This window comes from Molossus molossus, unplaced genomic scaffold, assembly GCF_014108415.1.
Source record: "Molossus molossus isolate mMolMol1 unplaced genomic scaffold, mMolMol1.p scaffold_m16_p_1, whole genome shotgun sequence".
NCBI classification, from domain to species: domain Eukaryota; kingdom Metazoa; phylum Chordata; class Mammalia; order Chiroptera; family Molossidae; genus Molossus; species Molossus molossus.
Window position 1 is genome coordinate 138,137,439 of NW_023425344.1, and position 24,038 is coordinate 138,161,476.

Below are 24,038 nucleotides of genomic sequence, written 5' to 3' on the forward strand. Positions count from 1 at the left end.
CTCCCCCTGAGCTTGGGGCTGCAATTCTCCTCTGTGTAGGTTAGCTGCAATCCCTAGATGCAGGTAATAAAGCTCCTAATATTCAAAATTACTTTGTGTCCGAGTGAGGTTGATTCTCCTAGGTTACAACAGAAACCATAATTTGGTTAAAAGAACATGGAAAAAAATGCTACCTACTACTTGGACTTGATTTACTGAAGTTCTGCTTCACTGACATAGTCAATAAATTGCAATTAGTCTTCACAGACTTAATATTCAAAACCCATGGTCACTGAAGTATACTCTGTAAGATTCAGTCATGCAAACGAGGGCAATATATTGATGCACATGTGGTACATATTTTAGTGACATTATTTCTGTTTGATTTGATGTTCTCTCTGCACAGCAATATCTCAGCAATTCTAAAAATGAGTCCTCTTTTGTAGCTCACAACATAAAAATTGCTTTTTTAAACATTGGGGCATAAGAAAAATAAAACAGAGAATTGGTCTAGGTGCTGATAAGATTTTTTATTATACTGTATTATTTGACATTTTGCATGAATTTCCCTTACATTAAAAAGTAGACTATTATGGTGAGAGTTATATTCTATTTTCTAGTTTAAGGTATATCTGTTACAGAAATAATTATTTTAGGATTTTCTTTCATTTTAATAATCGAGGTTGTATGTGGAGTGTGCACACACATACAAAGTAAGTGATAAAGTCTCACTGATCAGCTACCTAATGTTTCTGCTCCGAACTATCCTTTTTTGTTGTTTTAGAAATCCATATAGGAGTATTTATGACATTCTGTGTGTCTAAAGTCATATACTGAATTGCTTCTGTGTATCTTTTTCTAATTTTAATTGAATTTATTGGAGTGACATTGATTAATAAAATTATACAGGCTTCAAATGTACAATTATATAAAACATCAGCTGTATATTGTATTGTATATCCACCACCCAATGACAAGTCTCCCTTCATCACCATTTATCCTCCTTTACCCTCTTCAACCTCCCTCCACCCTCCTTTCTCTCGGGCAATCATCATACTGTTATTCCAGACCCCAATACCCATACTCTCTGACAGTTGTCAGTCTGTTCTCTGTATCTATGAGTCAGTTTCTATTTGGTTTGTTAGTTTATTTCATTCATTAAACTCCACATATAAGTGAAATCATATGGTACTTGTCTTTCTCAGATTGGCTTATTTCACTTAGCATGATAATCTCCAGGTCCGTCCATGCTGTTATAAAGGTTAAGATTTCCTTCTTTTTTACTGCTGAATAGTATTCCACTGTGTAATTGTACCACAGCTTTTTTATCCACTCATCTACTGATAGGTACTTGGGTTGTTTTTTAATATTGGCTATTGCAAATAATGCTGCAATGAACATAAGGGTGCATACATTCTCTTGAATTAGTGTTTCTGGTTTCTTATGATATATTTCCAGAAATGGAATCACTGGGTCATAAGGCCGTTCCTTTTTTATTTTGATATTTTGAGCTTTCCATGGTGGCTGCACCAATCTGCATTCCCACCACCAATGCAGAGGGTTCCCTTTTATCCACATCCTTGCCAGCACTTGCTTGTTGATTTATTGATGATAGCCATTCTGACAGGTGTGACATGACATCTCATTGTGATTTTAGTTTACATTTCTCTGATGAATAGTAACATTGAGCGTCTTTTCATATGTCTATTGCACATTTGTATGTCCTCTTTGAAGACGTGTTTATTCAATCCATTGCCCATTTTTAAATAGGAATATTTGTTTTTTGGGTGTTGAGGTATATAAGTCCTTTATAAATTTTTAATATTAACCCTTACCAGATGTATCATTGGGGAATCTATTCTCCTATTCAGTGGGTTTTCTTTCATTTTGTTGATGGTTTCCTTTGCTGTGTAAAGTCTTTTTAGTTTGATGTAGTCTCATTTGTTTATTTTTTCTTTTGTTTCCCTTGCCCAAGAAATATATATATTGCTATGAAAAATGTTCCAGATTTTACTACTTATCTTTTCTTCTAAAATTTTTATTGATTTGAGTCTTACTTACGTTTAAGTCTTTAATCCATTTTGAGTTTACTCTTATGTATGGTCAAGAAGATGTTCTAGTTTCATTTTTTTTGTACTGTCTGTCCAATTTTCCCAACATCATTTACTGAATACACTGTCTTCATCCCATTGTACGTTTTTTGTCTCCTTTCTCAAATATTAGTTGACTATTAAGTTGTGGGGTTATTTCTTGGGTCTCTATTCTGTTTCATTGATCTATATATCTGGTTTCTTGCCAGTACCATGCTGTTTTGATTACTATGGCCTTGTAATATAGTTTGCTATTAGGAAGTGTAAATTCCTCCAACTGAATCCTCCTTTCTCAATATTGCTGTGGCCATTTGGGGACTTTTGTGGTATCCTAAAAATTTTTGGAATATTAGTTCTAGTTCTGTGAAATATATCATTGGTGTCTTTATAGGAATTGCATTGAATCAATAAATTGCTTTGAGTAGTATGAACATTTTAATGATATTAAGTCTTCCTGTCCATAAACACAATATATGTTTCCACTTGTTTGTATCTTCTTCAGTTTCTTTCTTCATCTCATAATTTGTTGAGTACAGTTCTTTTACATCCTTGGATAAATTTATTTCTAGTTATTTATTTATTTATTTTTTTAATCCTCACCTGAGGACATTTTTGCATTTATCTTCAGATAGAGTGGGAGGTGGGGGGAAGAGAGAGAGAAACATCGATGTGAGAGAGACACATCCAGTGGTTGCCACCCACACAACCCCAACTGGGGCCAGGGACAAACTGCAACTGAGGTATGTGCCCTTAGCGGGAACCGAACCCAGGTCTCTGTGGTTTGCAGGCAGATTATCTAACCACTGAGCAAAACCAGCCAGGGCTGTTTTGTTTTTCATGCAGTTGTAAATGGGATTGTTTTCTTGTTTCACTTTCTGCAACTTAATTAGTGGTGTATAAATATGCTAATGATTTGTGGATATTTATTTTGTATCCTGCTACTTTACTGAATTAATTTATCTGTTTTAGTATTTTTTTGTTAGAATTTTCTATCTTTCTATATATAGTGTCATGTCATCTGCAAATAATGACAGTTTTTTTTTTTTCTTTAATCCTCACCTGAGGATATTCTTCCATTTATCTTCTGATAGAGTAGGAGGGAGGGAGGAAGAGAGAGGGAGAGAGTGAGAAACATTAATGTGAGAGGGACACATCGACCGGTTGCCTCTTACCAGGGCCTGGGACTAACTGCAACTGAGGTATGTGCCCTTGACTGCAATCGAACCTGTGGCTCTGGTCTGCAGACTGACGCTCTAACTGCTGAGCCAAACTGACCAGGAAAAAATCTTTAAATCTTTATGTGTTTCATAATTTTCATTAAAATATACATTTTCATAATATACAAGTATTATCTAATCTTTGGAAATGTATAAAAGTATAGAAAATTCATGTATTTTTTTTTCATAATATTTGTATCATATTAAATATACCTTTGGAAAACTGTCTTTTCCCCCCTCCCAATATAGTAACTTTCTACATTTGTTAAGTAGAAATATTTCAAAATATATATTTAGTTTAGAAAATATAGTTGAATGAATTAACATGCTAAAATTTAATACATAATAGTTGCTTCAAATTTATCATACATATATTTTTGTAGAGGCACTTAATATTAAAACTCTTTTACTTATTACTGTATTTCAAAATGTACATAATGAATGATTTTATTAGGAATGGGTAATAACATAACATATTTTTTAAAAATTTCAACAATTGCCCCGCCCAGTGTGGCTCAGTTGGTTGGATGTCATTCCATGCACTAAAGGGTCACCAGTTTAATTTCTGGTCAAGGCTCATGCCCAGGTGGGCTTGATCCCCAATAGGGCGTGTAAGAGGCAGCCAATCAATGTGCTCTCATATCAATGTTTCTCTCTCTCACTCCTTCTCCCTTCTTTTCTCTCTGATAATCAATTAACTATTCTTTGAAAAAATAAAAATAAATAAAATGACAGTTATTATTTTACCTCACATATTTTGTTATGAGAAGTAAAGAAACAGGAAAAGCTGTTTTTATATTCATAGAAACCCTCTATGAAACAGGCTGACACAAATTTTATGTGTAGAATGTATTGATTTGACTGTTTAAATAATAATATTTAAATAGTATTCATTGATTTCATGGAACATTTTTGTGTCCTTTATATTTCCAATATTTCCTAATTTTCTTCTTTTTTCCTTTGGGCTCTATGCATGTCTGTATAGGGTCTCATTTTTGGAATTATGGTTTGAAATATTCTGTGCTAGGCTATTTGTCACATAATGTAATAATATTATTTTATTTTATTTTATTTACAACCTATTTAGATGGCAGTTGTAATACAGTTTTCTAAAAGTAAAAGTTTAAGAGTGCACTTATGAACAACATTGAAACAGAGGCATAAATACATGGAACAGACTGACAGCTGTCAAAGGGGAGGGGGTTGGGGACTAGATAAAAAAAGTGAAGGAATTAGCCCAAAACACACACACACACATATATATATATATGTTTATAGACACAGACAGCCAGAGGGAAAGGGGATGGAGTATATAGGTGGAGGCAGACCAAAGGGGGTAAAATGGGGATGCAAAGAGATTTTGCTTGGGACGATGTGTGTACAATGCGGTGTGCATATAATGTTTTATTGAATTGTATTCTTGAAATCTGTATGGTTTTGCAATGTCACTGCAATAAATTTTAAAAAAAAGTCCTAAGGGTAATTAGAGGGGCTACTGTCTTATGTATGTGAAAGTTCAGTTTTATGTTTTTAAGCTGACTCTAAAGATTTTTTTACATTTACTTCAGTGGTGCAGACATTTACAAATGTTAATAGTGTAAGAGCACTATTGATTTTTTTGAAAATTAAGAAAAAATGTGCCCTTCACCAAATCATAAAATTGCAAGTGCATGGTTTTAGTCATCTCAATTAAATTGTTCTACTTTCCGCCTAGTTATGAGTTTATAAATCAAAAGTGGGTAAATCTCAGTAAGAATTTCTCTGCGGTGTGGAAATATGAATAGTAAGGAAAAATATATATTTTTACAATGTTTTTAAATCTTTAAATATTTAGTATTTCCTTCAACTAGTCTTCTGGTTGTTAACTATACTCACTTTTTCAAATCCTGTTCTCATTCACTTCTTGTTTGGTTTGACATTATGAAAGAATATTTCTATAAATAAGTTGCTAGAAAAATAAAGATAATTGAACTTAAAGGAAAGGAGTTAAGGGGCTTACAAAGCAGCTTCCCATGTTCAATCTTAAGATAGCTAGTTGTATCATGTATGTCTAAAAAGATGCATAATAAAGCTGAAAATTTATTTAAAATAAAATTGATTCATTAAAATAATCTTTATAGGTTTGATTTGTCAAAAAATGTATTACTGTTATACTCATAAATACCTATATATATCAAATATATAATATGGATAAGGATAATAATGCTAGCATTTTTTAGAGAAAAAAATGCAGAAAGAATGAAATGAGAGAGCAATGACTATATCAGGTTGGAAAATATGTCATCCCGATACAGAATTAGCTAATATTTGCAAACAGCCCAAGTGCCCATCAGTAGATGAGTGGATAAAAAAGCTGTGGTATATTTATATAATGGAATATTACATGGCTGTAAAAAAGAAGGATCTCTTACCCTTTAAGACAGCATGGAGGGACCTGGAAAGCATTATGCTAGGGAAAATAAACCAGTCAAAGAAAGGCAAATATCTCATGATCTCACTTATATGTAGAATCTAATGGACAAAATAAAATGACCAACAAAATAGATTCAGAGGCATCGATACATAGAACAGACTTACAGATCTCAGAGGGGAAAGGTTGGGGAGGATGGGAATAGATTAACCAAAGAACATATGTGCATATATGCCTAGCCCATGGACACAGACAATAATATGCTGAAGGCCTGGGGTGGGCTGGGACTGGGTGGAGAAGGGAGAAAGAATGAAAATTGGGAAACCTCTGTAATACTGTCAAAAAAAAAGTAAAAGAAAAGCCTTGTATTTTCTAAATGTTGCTTCTTTTAATTTCCTTTTAAAATTTATAGCAATGATCCCTGGCTGGTTTTGCTCAGCGGTTAGAGCATCAGCCTGTGGTCCATAGAGACCAGGTTCGGTTCCCGCAAAGGGCATGTACCTCAGTTGCAGTTGGTCCCTGGCCCCGGTTGGGGTTGTGTTGGTGACAACCAGTCGATTTGTCTCTCTCATGTCGATATTTCTCTCTCTCTTCCTCCCCTTCTCCCTCCTGCTCTTTCTGAAGATAAATGCAAAGAAAAAAAAATTTTTGCAATGAGGTGCCTCGTTAGTGCAGTAGGTAGTAGATCAGTCTTATAAAATTTGTAGCAATGTATATATAGAAGCACAAAAATTCAATACCTTAAAGAAAAAACTGCATCATTAGAAATTTAGAATGAGTATAATTGTGAATCCACTCTGTTTTACTGAGCACATGTTCTATTAGTGGAACTGTACTGGTATGGGGGCTCTAAAGAGGAAAAATAATTCATTTGTCCCTCAAGATTTTTATCACTAACAATACAGTTAGAGTGGATAAGTGATCTTTTATGAAACTAACTCTGATTATTCCTGATTCCCTAGTGACATTATTCCCCTGAAGAAATGACAGTCTATATAGTAAAACTGTCTGTTTTCTATCTAAATGATTGCATGTAATTACAGAGTCATGACTTCCAAGTACATGAGTCCACCATGACTATAAAAATATAATTTAAAATTTTTGGTGAGATGAATTTTCCGTGACAATTTAAACTCTAATCAGTGTAATTTGCCTAGAATTGCTGACATTCATCCTCTACAGAGTATTAATGAGCACAAACTTTCATCTAGTTTTGATTACACAAAAATAATCTATTATAGGTAGCTTGCTTAGTATAAATGAATGTTTACTTTTTGTTAGAACTCTATATGCAAGTGTTTGCATAAATTTTTATTTTATAATCTTAATCTTTTAGCAATTAGTATTCATAGAACTAAGTTTTAATATCTCCAAACTAAATAACTCGAAGAATATGACTATTAAATTAGAAGATTCTAATTCCAGTTCTACTGACACGGTGCACATGATTCATCTATTTCTTCACTATCCTGAGTTAATTCAAATGGAATAATGCTGTACACTTTTGAGGAACAGGTCCAAAATCTAGCTGCTTTGAGTCTCAAGGTGCATGTCATTCCCCTGGGATGTCCTCCTGATTCCCCACTGTAAATTAGGATACACCTTATAGTTCTCCTCTGATGTTCGGTGCTGCTTCTTTTTAGTATTTATTAAGCTTCATTTTATACGTTACAAAGGCAAGCATTGCGCATGTCTTTATCGCAGAATCTCTTGTACTTATTGAATACATAATTAATATTGATGTGACAATTTTGTTTTTATTTCTCTTAGTTTACCAGTTACATTAACTATAACGTTGAATTATGAGACTCTTCTGATAACAAAAGCTTAATTGAAAAATAATTTATATTTAAAATGATCTATTGTTATTTAAGTTGCACTAATGAGCTTTACATAATGTTAAGGTTTGTATACTTTTTTTTTTTTTTTTTGCAAAGTGTTGATCTGTTTTATTATCTGACTAAAAAAACTAGACACTCAGCCAGTCCAGGGGGGTCAGGGGATGCTAACCTTCCTCCTCGTCAACTCAGGCTCCAGCCCCGCCCAGGCCCTTCTTGGCTCCTTCCTCTATATGCAGCGTGGCCACCCCGATGCGGGGAGCGGGGAGCGGGGAGCGGGGAGCGGGGAGCGGGGAGCGGGGAGCGGGGAGCGGGGAGCGGGGAGCGGGGAGCGGGGAGCGGGGAGCGGGGAGCGGGGAGCGGGGAGCGGGGAGCGGGGAGCGGGGAGCGGGGAGCGGGGAGCGGGGAGCGGGGGAGAAGTCCACGTGCTCCTGGGAGTCCAGACGGACAGTGGAGGAGGAAACGTCCACCACCTGCTTGCGGACCCTGATGTGACGCTGGCGGATCAGCACCCGAGCGCGGTGGGTGGACTTGGAAGCCCAGCTTGAGGACCTGAGTGTGCAGGCGCCTCCCGAGAAATGCTCCACCTTCAGGCCCAGGGTACATTCCAGCTTCGTCCCGCCCTCGCCCAGCCTCCCAGCCGCGCGGACCCGGCGGGCAGCAGGGCTCCGCCGTCCAGCGGCAGCAGCTCCCGCGCAGCCGTGCGATCTCGCCAGGGCACGTCGGACTCCCCAGACCTCCCGTTTGTCCCCAGCCCGTCTTCTCCGATTAGTTTCAGCTCTTGGTCGAGGCGGGATTTCTCGAAGGGTCTCCATGGGGTCAGGATGTCTCCCGACAAACCCAGCTCCGGGCCACCGGCAGATTGGGTGCGCTGGCCTGTTTACGCCTCAAGGTTTATATACTTTAAATACTACATAAAGATCCATAAGAGTGCCATGGGCGGTTTGGCTCAGCGGTTGGAGCATTGACCTGTGGACTAGAGAGTTGCGAGTTTGGTTCCTGCTAGAGGCACGTACCAAAAAAAAAAAAAAAAAAAAAAGACCTATTAAAAAAAAAGAAAAGGATTATATAACTAAAAAATAATTTCAGAAATGTAGTATTATTCAGTTTTCATTCTTTTACGGATTATTTGTATTCAAAGACATGGACATTAATAAATACTGTGCTCTATTACAACAGCCCTAAAATGTCAACAGTGGAAAATGATTATTTAGTGCAAACCAAAGACCAAATCCCATGTGGAAAACTATTTGGAAAGATCAGAATGTCAAAAATTAAATAATTCTGTATTTTCAATAAAATAAAACTGAAGAGATGTCAGAGATCTGAGATTTGACATTAATAGTTTGCTGCAGTTAGTGAACTAGTTAATTGGCTCAAAACAGGCAAGGGCAGATAAAGGACATATATGCTTACAGTGCCATTTTAAGCATTCAAAACATCACCCATCACATGATTTTTTTGCCTATAAGAAAGAAGCATAAGGCATCAAGAAAATTATCAAATCATATCATAATAGCTTTAACAGTTAGAACTACCAATGTTGAATACTCATCACATTGATTGTTATTAGATACATAATTTTAGATATATGTAAAACATAATATTGATATATGGATCCAGTTTGGGAAACATAATTACCAAACCTTCCCTTATGACCCTGGAGTCTCCTTCAAAGTCACTTCCTGCTTCCTAGTGTGGATCAGCAGTCAGACTGCCTGGGTTTGTTGTCAGACTTGAACACTAACATTAAACTCTCTACACTCGATTTCTTTCTCTGTAAAATAAAACCTATAATAGTAGTATCATTATCATAGGCTTGTGCAAGTATTATTTATTTATGTAAATCTCTTAGAAGCATGTTTGATAGGTAGAAAATGCCATATAAGTGCTAATGATTAACCCTCCACTGGCAGTAGCTTAGTGTAAGCTGGTAGAATCTATAAAATCTATTTCCAATCATTGCTCTTTTGGTACACCCATGGCATACATGTACACAAAAGCTTCACAGTTTCAATTTTGAATGTCTAATATGGCATTTTTTTAAAAAATATGTTTTTATTGATTTTTTTAGAGAGAAAGGAAGGGGGAAAGAGAGAAACATCCATGTGAGAGAGAACATTGATCAGCTGCCTCCTGCACACCCCCTACTGGGGACTGAGCCAGCAGCCTCCGCATGTGCCCTGACTGGGAATCAAACCGGACCTCTTAGTCTATGGGATAACACTCAATCCACTGAGCCACACTGGATGGGCATAAAATGGCATGTTTATCCTGTTTTTACTAATGATAACAGATTTTTGTAACTCATTGATGAACACAATTCCTGTTCAAAGAAATAGTAGGCAGTATATTAACAAAATTTATAAACTCAGGTTGTTGGAACTTTTAACATAAATTTATATCCAGTTTGAGATACAAACCAGATTTTCTTGAGTGCCTGAAAGTCATTCGCTAAGTGCTGCTTGCTTACCAGCAGAAGAGCAGTACCTACACTTGTTTGGTTTGATCAATGATCAAGTTACCAAGACTAGAAGTGACAACTTTCCTGTTTTGCTGAAACAAGCAAAATGACCCTTTCCAAAAAACTGCACAATAGATACGCCAAAGCTACAAACACAATGCCAGACCCACTTTATTTTCCTGACCATATTCTGGGGGAACTAAATCTTAACCTTTCACAACTATGTAGTCTATGGAAGAAAATAGCAGCAGGTGAAACGACAGGCTGATGGAATCCAGTTGAGCTGGAGCCCCTCTTTGGGGTGCACAGTTTTTTAATTGTTAGAAGTATTCTTTAGTTTCAAGATAAATAATCTCTTAAGTAGCCTTTGCTTTTAGTACGCCATAAGAGAAAAAATAATCCAAGCAGTTTGTAAGGGGTTGGGATGGGGTAGAGAGTGGGATGCCATACTAAATCCCAAAGCTAATTTCTTAGACCAAGGCTAAAGAAAAATATCATCATCCCATGCCTGGATCACTAAAATAGACTTCTCTATTCTTGACCACTTTTAATACATTATTTAAAATTTTTTTTTTATTAATTTTAGAAAGAGGGAGAGAGAGATAGAAATATTGATGAGAGAGAACATTGATTGGCCGCCTCCCGCATGCCCCCCAATGGGGATTGGGCCCACAACCTGGGCATGTGCCCTGATCAGGAATTTAACCTGCGACCTCTTGGTGCATGGGTTGATGCTCAACCACTGAGCCACATCGGCTGGGCATAATATATTATTATCTTACTTTTTCCTCTAGAACTATTTTTTATCTTCTGAAAAATTTAAACCTACAGAAAATTTGTAAGAATAGTACAATATACAGCTACATTGTCTTCGCTTCAATTAACCAACTGTTAATATTTGGTGCATTTATGCACCCCCCTCCCTTCCATATTATTTGAGATTTAGTTGCAGGCTTAATGATGGTTCTCCTCTATTAGTCGATCATTTATTTTTGAGAACTAGGGCATTGTCTTACATAGCCACAATACAATTATCAGGCTTCTGATAATTTAACATTGATAGAATGCTATAATCTAGTATAAAGTCCATATTTAAATTTCTCCAGTTATCCCAATTTTTTTTATAGCTGTCTCTTTTCCTTTTCTTGGATTAACCAAGAAAAAAATCTCTACATTTGATATTTATGCAGCCAGAGTAATCTTTTTAAAGCTCCAAATACACTATGACATCTCTTTGAATCTTTCATTTCTCTTAAAATGAAATAACCGGTCCTTGGCTCTCCAGTCTCTTCTCATTTGTTATCCTCTTCAAATTATTTTCAATGATATTGAATTAAATTATTTTTCCAAAAGTCACCATGACCTCTGTTAGGTCTATAGCTTTGTGCATAATGTTCCTACTAAAGTATTCTTCTACCTTAATTCCTTCCTTCACTTAGTTAGCTTATCTATGTTCTGTGGGTCACAACTAACACATCACTGCCCATGAAAAACCCTATCTGCCAAGATCAGACTGCATTTGGTGTCCTACTATGTGCTCATGGAACCCCATATAGTTATAGCCAGCAGAACATTTATAACACTACTTGGTATTCATCTTTTTATTTACTAGAATCCCCATTCAGATTGAGTTTATTTGTTGTTTTTTAATCCTCATCCGACGGTATTTTTGATTTATCTTCAGACAGATGAGAGGGAGGAAGGGAGGTAGAAAGAGAGAAACATTCATGTGAGAGAGACACATCTACTGGTTGTCTCCCGCACGACTCCAACCAGGGCTCGGATTGAACAGCAACCTAGGTATGTGCCCCTGACCAGAAATGAACCCATGACTCTTTGGTCCCTGGGCCGACGCTCTAACTGCTGAGCCAAACCGGCCTGGGTAGACATTGAGTTTCTTGAAGACAGGGACTGTGTATCTTGTTCACCACTATATTCCATTTATTCAAAGGAACATGTTCAAGAATTTTAAATGTTTGAGGTGTATTTAGTATAGAGGTCTAAGCAATAGGAGCATAACACATTGACTTTTTTTCTTGAGCATTCTGAACAGAAGTTTTATGTATGTATGTATGTATGTATGTATTTAATCTTTAGTGTTGAGAGTATTATAGATGTTCCCCATTTCTTCGTCATTGCCCCCCTCCCCGCATTCTCACCTCACATCAGGCCTTCAACACATTATTGTCTGTGTCCATGGATCATGCATATGTGCATATAAATTCTTTGGTTAATCTCTGCCTGGCCCCTCCTTCCCTCTGAGATTCCTCAGTCTGTTCTCTGCTTCTATGTCTCTGGATCTATTTTGTTCAATGATTAATTTTGTTCATTAGATTCCATAAGTGAAATCATGGCACACATTGATTTTTGAAAGTGAGCAACATGTTACTTTTGAGTTTATTTGTCCTGATTTTTTGTCTTTGCTTGATATACAGCAGGGGAGCTATTAAAGCATATTTGCCTAATGTATAATTTAAGAAAAATCATTTTGAGGAACTGAAAAGCCTTCAGAAAATTATTACAGTTGCTTTAGATAAATCTGAAAATAAATACTTAGCAAAAATGTAAAAAAAATCTACTGGTTTTAGAAAAAAAATTTAGTCTTGAAATGTATTCTTCTTAAGTAAATGTAAAATATACGTACCATTTATTTGCATCTTCCAAATTTTATTTAAAGTTAAATTGGTAGTTATAATAATTATCTAATTAACTAAAACAATCATGTTAAAGAGCCAAAAGTTTCTTAAAATATACTTAAAATATATTGATACTTAAAATATATTAGTAACAATGCAAATAATATCTTTATTGCTCATGTAATTAAAAGTTTATTTTATTTTATGATGATTCTACTTGTCATATTTATACCTAGTATACCAAATATCATACTATTTGAAAAATACATTAGTATTTAATTAACATACCTGAATACAATTAAGTGTTCTATGAAACAAAATATAAATTTTCATTATTTTGTATAAAAAATAGACCAATTTATTAGCCTTGAGCATAAAATGTTTGTTAATTTACCCTAATTCAGTGGCTGAACAATTTTCTGGCTATCCCACTAATTCTACCCTCAGACTGAAAAATTAAAGAGAAAGTAACTTTTAGAAGTTCATCCTTATTGCCTGGCTGGTGTGGCTCAGTGGTTGAGTGTCAACCCATGCACCAAGAGGGCGTCGGTTTGATTCCTGGTCAAAGCACATACCCAAGTTGTGGGTCTGATCCCCAGTGGGGAGCATGCAAGAAGTGGCCAATTGATGTTCTCTCTCATGGATGTTTCTGTCTCTCTCTCTCTCTCTCTCTTCCTCTCTCTCTAAAAATCAATAAAAAGAAAAAAAAATTTAAATTCACCCTTATTCATTTTTTTTCTCACTCTGTCTTATGAATAGTCACTGTTTATCTACCACAATCCAAAAAAGGCAAACTGTTTGATGAATTGTTAAATGTTTCTAAAGTGTAAATTAATATCAGAATATTTGAATGTCTGCATAATGATTTTTGAGAACCCAATATGTTATTTCATAAATTATAGAAGATAAAATTTTTGATGAAGTAGTTTTCACAGTCAATTTTGATCCCTAAGAATCAATGTAAGACCTTATTGCTTTTATAACCCTATTGAGTTACTAGCTGAGAAAGTTAATTTTAAAGTGAAGAACTAAAGTTAGAACTAGGTGGAGGGCAGTATTTGATTTGGAGAAGTGAAATAGTTTATATAGAGCCATTAGTGAGCTGTAAACATCCAATTCAACTCCATAGGCTACATTCAACTTTGTTTCTCTTGCAATGAAGTTTCAAATTCTTAACATAAAAGAGAGTGTCATGCCCTGGCTTGTGTGGCTCAGTTGCCTGGGCATCATCTTGTGCACTGAGAGGTTGCTGGTTCAATTTCTGGTCAGGGCACATCTCTGGATTGTAGGCTCCATCCCTGATAGGGGGTGTGCAGGAGGCAGCTGATCGATGTGTCCCTCTTACATACATGTTTCTCTCTCTTTCTCCTCTCCTTTCCTCTCTTTCTAAAAAAAATAAAAAAAATATTTAAAAAGAGAAAATCATAATAATGTACAGTATAGAATAATGTAAACATGGTAAAAAAAAGAAGAGCAACAAAAGTTGTTTGGGAGCAGGAAAGATATACTCACAAAGAGCAAACATGACCTTTTGTCTACATCTATCTTTACCTCAAAGACCTGCTTCGGGGATAGAGATCTTTTCACCCACAGGACATTTTCATCTGGTTGTTCCTGGGTAACTCAATTTTCCTTAAGTCCTAAAGTAAATTATTGTTTCTCTCTCAAAGCTCTTTTCAGGGAATTATACCACCATTCACCTGGCCTAGCATTTCCCGAACTCTTCAGAAAAACACAAGTGTCTCAAAAATGTTATATTTCCCACAGGGGAAAAGAGATTTATAATCAATGTCTGGTAAGTAATATGAGAAGATAACAATATAAAGAGTTGGCAAACTGTTCTGCTTAATAAATTAACAAAATTCTCATTATAGCAAAGTCTAAAAACTAGGTCCTCTTCAAAACAGGGATAGTAAGAAATTCCTACATGATGTTTGCTACCACATGGAGGATAAGAAATGCTATTAAATTGGTAAATTATTATCTGTGTAGGGCAATGACATAACCCTCTCACCACCCAAAACTTTACTAAGCTTGCTGCTGTGTGTGTGTGTATGTATGTATGTATGTATGTATGTTGTTTTGGAGATTTTAAGTGAAAGTGAAGGTACATGGATACTAAAATATTAGAACAAAAGGTGATTGAATATCATGGATGCTAAACTAGGGTTTGATTTTTTAAATTTTTATTTAAAGAACAGGGTGACAAGTATTTTCTCAGTTACATCAGGAACTATTCTACCCTTTCCTTGTATAGCAGTTAGTTTACTTTGCCTGGACTGTAACAATTCAACAGGAAGGTATGACCGTGATAAATATTTATGCACCTAATGTTAGAGCACCAAATAAATGATGAACACATTGACAGAACTGAAGAGATAGACAATAACACAATAATAGTAGATTCAACACTTCACCTTTAATAATGGATAGAACAACTAGTTACAAGAGCAATTAGGAAACAGAGGATTTGAACAATAGTACAAACTCAAAAATTTAAACCTAACACATATATAGAACACAACACACTACAACAGAATAAATATTCTTCTTAAGTGCACACAAAACATTTTCAGGAAAGATCACATGTCACTAAACAAGTCTCAAAAAATTTAAGAAGGTTAAAATCACAAGTTCTTCTCTGATCACAGTGGCATAACACTAGCAGGTAACATCAGAAGGAAAACTAGAAAATTCACGAATATGTGGAAATTAAAACACTCTTAAACAAAAATGCATAATATGCAGAAACATTATTGAAAGTAGTCTGTGGATGGCAGTGCTTTGGTATTCCAGAAAGATAACTATCTCAAGTTGTTTTCCTTTCTATGATTCATGTTTATAGCTTGCCTCTGAATCATATATAAAACAACCAGCTGAGTGTATATTGTCAGCTGGTAAGCACTTTGCAGCAAACCAGACCACACTTTTGTTTGAACACCCATCGATGTTTATGACTTTATTTCGGAACATCACCATAATAAGAATCATTTTGGCCAAGAGAAAATTAAATCAGCCAGTGATGAGAACTTATGAATAAGGACAGGCATCTCTAATGGTTCTGTAGCTTATTTTATTTGTTGCTCTATTTCTCCTCTGTATAGCATGTTGTGAAGCATATGCCTTTTTCATAGAAAGCACTGTCACTGCAGAAGAATTCTGCTCTAAACCACTGAAAAGTCTTGACAAAATCCATTGAAGAAAGGGGATCATAATCAAAATACTAAGTATTTACAAACCATGTTTTATTGTATGCTCTGAATAATTCCTTTTGATCACTAAAGTTCAACCATATGAAAATACCAATATGCAAGCATTTTTTAACTATAAAACAGCAACTTGATATTATTAAATTTAATTTATCAGATTTCAATCTGGCCAATTCTGGTAATTCTTAGTGTTTCATTTCAGTATGAAAAATCTGTAATAATAGAAATGTTCTCTGAGTAGGAGTCACAAATTAATGCCACCATAAGAAATAATGAGCCCGTTATAAAAGTGAAATTGAGGTTTATTTAAGGAATTGTAACTAGACATCTATCACAAAGACAATGTGTCTTTACACAGTGAGGACAGGTGGGAAGGAGGGAGAAACTGAACTCATCTAACGTGGCTATTGTTAATAGTTCTCTTAGTGATTTACTCAGAGTTTTAGATTCCACAAAACATGTAAAAGTAGTTGAATTAATTTCCTGACCTTGTTGTAAGTAAATACCACACACTGTGTGACTTAAAACAGCAAATGTTTATTCTTTCGTAGTTCTGAAATCTAGAAATCTGAACTCTAATGGGTCAGTCTGTTCTTTGCCTCTTACAGTTTCTAGTGGTTGTCAGCTTCCCTGACTTGAAGCCAAACTCCAGTCACTGCCTGTCTTCACAGGTCCTTGTCTTCTGTGCCAGTTTTCTCTTTGGTGGATCTTGTAAGGACACTTGTCATTAGATTTAGGGCCTACCAGAATCATCTAGGATGATGTCCTTATCTCAATATCCTTACCTTAATTACATCTACATTGACCTTTTCTCCACAGTAGGTAACATAAACAGGTTTCTCTAGAGCAGTGGTTCTCAACCTTCCTAATACCGTGACCCTTTAATACAGTTCCTCAGGTTGTATGTGGGCGTATCTGCATGTGGGCGGACCCGCCTGGAGATGGATAGAGGAGCAGTGTCTCGGTTCCTAAGACCATCGGGAACATTTTCGGATGATTCAACCCCCAAAGGTGTCACCACCCACAGGTCGAGAACTGCTGCTCTAGAGGATTGGGATATAGACTTATCTTCACATTAGTACTAAATTTCTCTTTAAGTAACTGAGGTGATTCTCAGGGAATAGAGAGATTATGATCCAGTTTGTTTTAGTTTGCTTCTATTTATAATTCACCACCAGGTAATCTGAGGTCAAATAAAGCTGTTGATTCACATTCGTCTACAAGAAAAAAAAATAAGAAAGCTGTCAGAAGCATACTGGGACTTAGAATAAGCAAAAGATGCTTGAAAAGCACTCTCACCTCTACCCTATGATGTGGTTGGTCCATGAAGAATTTGTTTCACAATGGGATGAGGATTTTGCAGCAGGATGAAAATCTTTATCGATAAAGTCTTGCTAGGAAGAAAATGTTAGGCGAATAAAATAGCATGCTTAGAGCATGGTATGAGCTCCCTGCCTCTTAGCAGACTGGTGATGGTTCACAGAGCAGAACTATGTGTACCATTGTTCTAGTGGGTTTTCTAATAAGGCTGTCATGTAGTTTCCCAGTTCTTCCAGAGGAGAGAATAAACTTTATTTACGTAGTAGTGATAAAGGTCTAAATCTCATAGAGCTATGTAACTTTTGAGGTTAATTTGTAGACAAATTCTAAGTGGTGATTTTTTATTTATTAAGAAAGCAATCACCCTGAAAGTTTTAGTTTCATTGTTAAAAGTTGATTCATTTTATCTAGCTTGATATTTTAGATTCACCTTTCTTTTCCCAGTTGGATCCCTCAATCCCTCGTCTTCAAATCCCATCTTGTCTTTCTGTTGATTCTCAAATAAAATAACTAAAATTTGACATGGAACCACTATTTCTACAAAAAAAAAAAAAATTACTTTTTAACAAATTGAGACCCATGCTTTTTACACTCCCATCAGGATGAGTCTAATAATCTGAGACTATCTGGAAACATTTGGATATAATCTCCCACCTTCCAATTACTAGAGGTATTTTTCTTTTTCTTTTTCTTTTTTTTTTCTTATCCTCACCCGAGGACATTTTTCCATTTTTTGTTCAGATAGAGTGGGAGGGAGAGAGAGGAAGAGAGAGAGAGAGAAACATCGATGTGAAGGGACACATCGAGTGGCTGCCACCCGCACGACCAACCAGGGCCGGTGACAAACTGCAATCGAGGTACATGCCCTTAGCGGGAACCGAACCCCGATCTCTCTGTACCGCAGGCCGACGCTCCAACCGCTGAGCCAAACCGGGCAGGACTAGAGGTATTTTTCTTTTAATAGTTTTTCTTTATTAACTTTTTAGAGAGAGAGGAAGGGAGAGGGGGAGAGAGAGAGAGAGAGAGAGAGAGAGAGAGAGAGAGAGAGAGACATCTATGACAGAGAACAGCGATTGGCCCCCTCCTGCATGCCCCCCACTGAGGATCGGGCTTACAACCTGGGCATGTGCCCTGACCGGGTCAATGCTCAACAACTGAGCCACACCAGCCAGGCATTACTAGAGGTATTTTTAAATTTGAGGCCTTACTCTTAAGAGACTTTCAAAGAAATAACCTTTTTTGACCTATCTATATGCCAAGGAAACTACTAATCAGTGACATTTGCTCTTCTTATTATCTTGCAAAGACCTTCCTCCCCTCTGAAGCCCCAAGGCACCGTACCACATCCTTAGCTCCGAATGCCATATAGACCTCATTATCCCTTTCTATCTTTGCAACTGTCATGTATATGGAGTCTCTGACTCTCTCATGTATGTGAGGTTTCCATGCATACATATGTCATTAAATTTGGTTATTTTTTTCTGGTTAATCTGTCTCTTGTAGATGTAATTATTAGACCAGCCAAAAGAAGCGAGGAAGGTAGAGGAAAGTTTCTCCCTCCCAGCATGTCAATATGAATTATTTCATTCATTCTTTCATTCATTCAAGCAGCATTTCTTGACATTGTGGGTACTGAGCCTCACTGGACATATTTCACTCTAAGGACTAACAAACTGAAAAGGGATATGAGGAAAGACAAACATATTATAGTAATAAAATTGATAGTGGGAAGTTTCAAACTAATAAGAGAACATAGAAGGGATTCCTAATTCAAGGTGAAGGATCCAAGATTTCCCAGGGGGGTGGCTCTTTAGGTAGTTATGAAGGGCAATTAAGAACTTATCCACTTCTGAAGTCTTTTTACCTACTATTTATCACTCTAAAGGAATAGTAATGTTAATAATTCTTTTTACTTTAGATAAAAAAGAAGTGGTAACTCTGACGTCTTAGACTTTTCTACCTAGATCTGGCATGGTCTTTGAAACTGACACAGGGCAGCTAGGTTATCTTCAGAAGCTAAGGATCTGCAAGGATGTTGGAAAAGATATATAAGGGCAAGTGAAAGATACCTAGGCAAGTCTTTATCTTTTTACTGGCATGTGGTGGTCATTATTCACATAATCTTATTGAAAAGATCTTAATTGATGCTTAATGGTACATTTTAGACTGAAGTAGATAGCTTATAAACCAAAGAACACCAAAACTAACTATGATTACTGGAACTTCTTGTCCTTCTAAGACACTGCCAAAGCTTTGCGAAGGGCTGTTCTCCTTACCACAATAAGTGATAAAGTCAGCTGTTTCATATTAATAGGTTGTGTGGGTAATATTTGGGAAGCAACCACTTGACAAGATTCAGTGGTGAAGGAATATTTGACGACCATGATTTAGCAAATTCATAAGCAACATGGCTTGGGTTTTGTTTTAGAGATAGAGTAAGACTTTTTGCTTGACTTCTAAAGTCTGAGTTTTTGTCAGTAGAACGATGGGTTTTCTGTTGGAAAAAATGTTGTGAACATACAAAGCAAGATACAAAACAGGACACATTTTTGTTGTTCATGTTGTTATTGGCATAATGATTCAGTGATTAAAAGAGGACTGTTGTTCAGGTAGCTGGATTGGCAACTCAGTATGTGGTTTGTTTATAAGCCTGTGAACAGTGAGAAATTTCTGCTCCTACTAGGTAAGAATTTTATCTTTCCCTAATCTTTAAAGATATGTTTTCATTAGCATATGGAGTGAAATACAAAGGCTTTATTTTAAATAAATGAAACAATTTGTCACTGCGTGTGACAAGGCTTCCTCCCTGTGATAATGAATACTTGTATAAGAGAGGAAACTGCAAAGAACTAGAAATTGAAATACAAAGAAGGGAGTCCAGTCTCACTGTATTAAAGACAGAGCTTTTGCTTTTAAGTGCAAATGTACCATTTACTATGTTCCCTGGGGAAATGATGGTATTGCTCATTGTATGTTAATTTTGACCTTGAAAATCTTGAAGGAATGTACAGTGCAAAGGATAAAAAATGAATTAGTCTTAACAACAAAAGATTTTATTTTGTTTAAATTATCAAAAGTAAATGGAATTATTAAGACAATAAAAATAAGCTGACTTTTTTTTTCGTATTATCAAGTAAGTATTTCCATAGTTAATTATTTGCTTTATAAAAATAAGTTTCAAAATCCACATCAAATAAAATAAAATTCATTAAATTATATAATTTAATGAATGCTGAAAATGGATAGATGTTAGATAGATAGATAGATAGATAGATGATACATAGATATAGATAAATGGATATATGATATGCTGAGTTTAAAATAGCCACAACTAGTTTATTTTTTAAATTTATGAAAAGAAAATGTTTGCAATTATGTCCATACATACACAATATCAAGTGCGAATAACTATATTCTAAAAATAATCAGATAAGACTAAAAATAGCAGAAAACTGTCTTATTTTATATTGCATAGTGTTTTACTAATCAACACTGTAAGATTCTGAAATAGTCACTATTGTTTGTAAAATAACTATCAACAGGGTTTAAACAAGGAAGAAAATCTACCATAAGAATGTATGAATTAATTATGAGAAAAAGACCTTAGAGACTAAAAAAGGAAGAGTCTGGAAGGGGGATTTGGGAGATTAAGAAAAAGTCACTAACCAGCCCTATTAGGGAACGGACAGGGGTAAAAAGTCAGGAATTGCAGGGACTTCTGGGAAGTCAATAATGTCCAGCTACCAAATGAAAGGGGAACATAAGTTAAGGGGAAAACTAGGGCAAATTGTCTAAATTGCACAACTCTTAATTTTAAAGGTCTTCAGCCAAACAGCTGAAGGTGGGCTTCAGCTGCTGTTTATCAGAATGGCCAGCAATGAGAAGAGCTGGACACAGAGTATAACATAACGGAACTCGCTTTTCCTGTCATGCCATCTAATCCAATGTCCTTCAAAGAGTAAGCAGCTGCTTCATTTCTGCTTTCCAGTTCTCCAGCAGTTTCCTATTTTAGCCAACTCCAAACTAAAGACCACACAGGCCATGGGGTTCTGGGAAACAGTTTCAATTTCCCTAAATTAGCAGAATGCACACTGACATGCAGCTAAATATAAATTATAAACACTGTTAAGTAATGGCTAAGAACATTAATAGAGATAATGAAGTGCATAGGAAGTAATCTAGAAATTACCACATCATTTCTGCTTTTGCAGTTATAAAAGTATAAATTTATATAAGAAATGTGTGTGATGTTAATAAATTGAGATTTCAAAGACTTTGGGACTAAATTTAAGAGTATCAGAAAAAAGTTATATTATAAAAAAATAAAAAAAGTTACTTTGAGATCTAAAAACACAAACTTATTAATGATCTAAAACTTACTGCTATGGCAAAGAATTATAATTCATAGAAAGTTGTTTAATCCACATGCTCCAAATTAGCAGCAAAATTATTATAGAACTTGATCTCAAAACCATCTTAGACAAACTGATCCACAATATGATTCTGTATAGCAGCTAACAGAGAGTAACATGAAGACTACATTTATACAAATCACATCTGTCTATACATGGGCAGGTACATTCACTCAACCGTCATGATCAGGATAACTCTGGGATGACATTTTTGTTATATGGCAAGAGTTAAGCAGAAAAAAAATATAAAGTGGAGATAATATATTTAATTTAATTTTTAATTTTTCCCAATAATTTAACATTTTAATGCTATAAAATTTTAAATTAAACAGTCATGCTCTTTTACTCAGACAAATTGTTAAAAATTGGTGTATTTGTTCTATTATAGATAGATTGGTTGTGGGATGGATGGGTGGATGGATGGATGAATAGATATATGGTAGGTAAGTAGGTAGATAGATAGATGATAGATAGATAGTTTGTATGGTGAGTTTAAAATAATCACAAAATTGTCCGGCCAGTGTGGCTCAGTGGTTGAGCTTCAACTCATGCACCAAGAGGTTACCAGTTTGATTCCTGGACAGGAAACATGCCCAGGTTGTGGGCCCAATCCCCAGTGGAGGGCATGCAGGAGGCAGCCAATCAATGTTCTCTCTCATCGATGTTTCTACCTCCCTCTCAGTACCTCTTTCTCTAAAATCAATAAAGAAAATAAGTGAATAAATAAATAAATAAATGAATAAAATAACCACAAAACTGTTGGCAGCTTCTCATATCAAGAGGCAAGGTTTGTCTTCCAACCCCTTGAATCTGGGATGGCCTTATGTCTTGCTTTCACTGATAGAATGTAGCAGAAGTAACACCATATGATGCCCTGAAGGCCTTGAAACGTGTCTCCTCCTACTAGAATTCTGTCACCATGCAAACATGCTCTAACTAACCTCCAGAGAGGCCTGGTAGAGGTGAATCAAGATGTTCCAGCCAACAGCCTGCCAACACCAGACGTGAATAAGGTGATCTTAGATCATCTATCCCCAAAGGAGGTGCCGGGTCACTGTATCATGAGTGAGCCCAGGAAAGATGAGCAAAATCATCCATCTAAGCCTTGTCCCAATTGTCAATCTGAAATCCATGAGTTAATAAGTGATTGGTATACTAAGCCAAGCCACTAAGTTTTGGGGATTTGTACACAGAAAAGGATAACGGATACAGATAGATAGATGGATACTTTATTTTAAACCATTTGTGAGTGAGTAGTAGGCCTAATAATAAATATTTTACCCTTAAATACTTCAGCACATAACTCCTAAGAAGAAAATACATTGTATATAATCCCAGTGTAGTCATTACACTCAAGAAATTTAACTTTGATCAATACACCTGAAACTAATATATATGTCAACTATAAGTCAATAAAAACTCATTAAAAGAAAAAAACATGATTTCAGTTTGTAATGAAATTACAAAATTAGTTATGTTTACTTTTATCATGTGGTTTAAGTGGCATCTTATTTTTACCTTTTTTTTTTTTAGTGCATTTTGATTTTGAATCACAGTTAAGTGTGTTTTTCTATGACCAGGTTTTAGATGGATTTACCATGGTTTATATATGTACACACACATATAGGTATAGTTATCAGAGTACATGAATATACTGATCCATTTTATTTTTTTATGGACTGAGGTGTGGGTTTAATTTTATATTTTCTGAAATGTTTATCCAGATGCTTTTCATCATCTATCAGATATTTTATCATTGATTTGAGATTTTGTTTTCATTAAAAAATTTTTTTTCTTCATTGATTTTTTGAGAGAGAAAGGAGGGGAGAGGGAGAGATAGAAACATCGATGAGAGAGAACATCGATTGGCCACCTCCTGCATGCCCCACCGTTGGGGATTGGGCCCACAACCTGGGCATGTGCCCTGACCAGCAACCTCTTGGTGCATGGGTTGACACTCAACCACTGAGCCAGAATGAATGGAAAAGATTTTTTTTTTTATTACAAATTAAATATCCATATATATATATTGGTCAGTTTATATCTTCATTTTCTATTTTGCTCTTCTTTCTATTTATGGAGCAATATTGCTTAAACGCAGAGGCTGTAGAACAGCACTGTCCAGTGGAACTTTCTGAGATGATGGAAATGTCCCAGAGCTGTCTTGGGCAATAGGCAGCCACTTGAAATATGGCTAGTATAACTGATAAGCTAAATTTTTATTTTATGTACTTTTAATTAATTTAAATTTAAATAACAAATTTTGGCTATGGGCTTCTGTATGAGAGCGCACAGCTAGAGAGGATGTTTCAACATTTGTGAGGAAGCCCTGATGTTGACCTGATAGTCTGTCCTCCTTGCTTTTATGTTTCATGGTTTTCCTAACATTTTTGTATGTTTTTTATAGAGAATTTTAAATTAAATATTTTAATTCCAAAAAAAGAGAATATTTTTATTGAGATT

The 24,038-nt window shown here is 35.6% G+C and overlaps 1 pseudogene; it reads right to left on the minus strand.

The window, feature by feature from the left end:
- Positions 1-6,429: 6,429 nt before the first annotated feature.
- On the minus strand, positions 6,430-17,641 carry LOC118641967 (annotated as a pseudogene).
- Between the last annotated feature and the right edge of the window lie 6,397 nt (positions 17,642-24,038).